The sequence below is a fragment of the Mus caroli genome, chromosome 3, assembly GCF_900094665.2.
Source record: "Mus caroli chromosome 3, CAROLI_EIJ_v1.1, whole genome shotgun sequence".
NCBI classification, from domain to species: domain Eukaryota; kingdom Metazoa; phylum Chordata; class Mammalia; order Rodentia; family Muridae; genus Mus; species Mus caroli.
This window is the reverse complement of record NC_034572.1, coordinates 48455488-48458831: the sequence shown is the minus strand read 5'-3', so window position 1 is coordinate 48458831 and position 3344 is coordinate 48455488.

Genomic DNA, 3344 nt, shown 5'->3' with positions numbered 1-3344 from the left:
AAAAAAAAAAAAAAACAAAGTTTGCACAACAAATGCTTGTAAACCTGAGACCTAGACCTTGGGGTATAGAATTTAGCATTACAATACACAGCTACCTAACAAACCTCAGTATGCAGGACACAGGCTATGTAGATTCCTAAGACCTGTTGAAGACACATCTATTTCAAAATTTAAATGAATACCTACTGGCATAGCATTCCTTGGAACAAACTTAGTCCTGAGGGAAAGAAGAGAAGGGTAAAAAAAAGAGAAACTAATATTCCAGGTGTGTGCTGACTCCCAGACATCACGTGTAATTCCACTTAGGCTTCAAAGTAACCTCACATGGGTAGGTGGAACGAACCATCAACTGTGTGTCTAAGGGGAGGACAGGTTTGGAGGGCCCCCCCCTCAAGGTTGCATAACTATAAATCGCTGCAAAGTAATGTGAGCTTCAGTTTGAGGATGTAAGGCCCACAGAACAGAGGGAGACCGAATGGAAAGGTTGGAAGTCTTCCTTGTGGGGCATAATGGATTCAGCAACCTCAGTTTGGAGATTCTTGTAAGTCGCTCCTAAGAAGAGGCCCAGTTAGCTGGGTATTATAGTCTGGAGGTCAGAAGAGATACTGGGCTGAAGGATGTGTGAGATATCCCATGATCACTTCAAACCCAGAAGAGAAAAGATTGACGAATGAATATTTTATTTTAAAAAATCAGTATATAAGAGATACATAAAAGGGAATTCTTACTTATTTAGTATTTTATAAATAACATTTTATGAATAAAATAAAGGAGTTATTTTATTTACTTAAAAGGCAGTATATAAGAGACACACCAAAAAGAGTATTTGAGGAGAGTGAGTGTAGTGTCATGGAGTAAGAGCTGCAAAGGATGAGCAAGTGTCAAGGGAGGGGGAACATTGATGGAGAAGAGGGCGGGGCCAATGATAAGTAGCCCAGTAGATGGCAGAGATTAAAGGTCAGAAGGGCCAGTCTCCAAAGGAAAGACTTCTCCCTTCACCCTTTACCTCCAAATCTAGCAGAGACCTGGACATACTGTCAGAAGCATGTGTTGAATGACTTAGTAAACTTGACTAAAGAAGAAATGTAGACTGTGGTGAGCCTGGAGCAGAGAGGGGTCAGTTCCGTCTTTGAGCCTAGAATCAGCAATGTCATAACACGGTGCTAATATTAGAGGAGACACACATGGATTTGTGGATGAAATGAATTCCATTGAAGCTATTATGGAAAATATAGCTCATTTGTTTTTCTTAATTCCACAGATAGAAAGTTTTATTGTAAAAAAAAAAAAGTTAGTTATCCCGAGACTAGAACAGACTATAAGGAAGAAGCAGATTGTGTGGTGGGGAGCTGGTAATAGCTGCAATCATATATGATAGAAAAATCCCTACTTTTAAATATAAAATAAGGAAGTTTGCCAGACAAGGGAGACAGGCTAGAGTCTATCATGGAGGAATTAGTGTGGCTTGGGAAAGTGCTCTCATCCCAGTAGGAGAAAATTCAACAGCAGACAGCTAAACCAAACTTAAGACAGAGGCTCAGAAAATCCACACCTTACTTTCAGTAACAGACACTTCCATCAGAGGGGCAATAGGGAGAATAGGGAGGTGGAAGTTGTACCTAGAAGGGCAAGGGCCAGGAAAATATTCATTTCTTGGCATCCAACTGGAGCAATATTGAGAAGTCATTTCTCAGAAGATCCCTACTGAGTCCACAGCTTGGCCATGCTAGGCACACACTGAACCTCATACTCTGGGAAGCCAGAGTAAGTATACAGGAAAATGCTTAGACCAGGCCTGCAGAAGGCCTTTAAACAAAGGGGTAGAAACTTTGAATCAGAATCACACAGTATCCAGCAAGATGTTAATCTGCTCTGAACCAATCTTCAGTGAAACAGGTTTCAGGTGCCCACTAGACACTTCGAATAGCACGATGAGGTGTGACCAACATCTGTGACCTGAGCTCACAAAGAACGACCCAGGACCCAGGGCATGAATGCCTATTAAGGACCAATGCTCACAACTGGACTGGAGCGGGTTAAATCAGTGGTATGACCAGCATCTGGCACCTAATGTGCAAAATGTCACTTGGCAGTGGGAGTGACACCTACAACAAAGGTCAGAACCACCAGCAGAGGAAAGATCACATTCAGACAATGCACCATGCCCACATCTCTTCTCTTTACTTCTATTCCTCTCTAAATAGTATCTAAGGCCAGTTCAGATGACCAACTTTGTCTGCTTGGTTTCCCAGTCTCTATTGTTATCTTTCTTATTTTCATTTTTGTTGATAGTCTAGCATGGTTTGGGGAGTGTTCCTACCTCAGTCTCCCAAGAGCTGATTGTGTGTGTGTGTGTGTGTAGATATACACATATATATGATGTATGATATATGATGTGTGATAACATATATATATGTATATATATATATACATATATGTGTATATATATATATATATATATATATATATATATATATATACATACATATATCCTTTCTCTTTCATCCAGTCTTCAGCCAGAGCTGTCTTATCTCCCCACCCCTTCCACTCTCCTTTTTTTATTCTTTTATCCTAACACTAAGCACTGGTATTACTCTGTACTTTTCCTCTCCACACAGACTGACAGTAAATGTATTGAAAGAACCTAGTGGGGAAACCCCCACTGTGTTCCTGATTCGGTGTGCACCCAAAGATCATGAAAAGGACCGGCTTGATGTAAACACATGAGGTGGTTTAATGACAGAGCTCCGGACTGACATGCATCTCACACAGGAGATAATGGATGTCGGCCTCGAGGCTCAAAAGTTAGGGGTTTATATAGGAAAGGAGTGGGGGTAGGGGAAGAATTGGCACAGTTACACACAAATGGGCAATTTAAACATCAGAGAGTAACTCTAAAGAGAGGGTGTTTATCTTGGTCGGCAGGACATCTGGCTAAAATCCAAACCATATCAGCAGTTGGTCCATTACTCATCTTGAGCTTGTCTGGAGATTGTCCTTTCGTGTCTTTCTTATCTCAATGGCTAGTTGGTTCCTGGGATGACTTTACAGCCTTTGTTCTTTGCTCTAAGCCCAAAAATCCCTCCTAATTAGCAAGCCGCATGAGACATAGACCTTGAATAAACTTTCTGGCTAGGGCTTTAAAGTCTTGAATTTAGTTTTCTTTCTTTCAGTATATAACTGTTCATAGTCCTATCAATTTTTTTTTTAATTTTACATAGCTATTAGAGTTGAAGAGCCACTGTTATTTAATTGATTATTACAATATTTAATCAATTGCTACTTCATTTCACTTTGACGGGGATATTTCTGGCAATATTATTTCACTCTTTGTGATGTGCTGG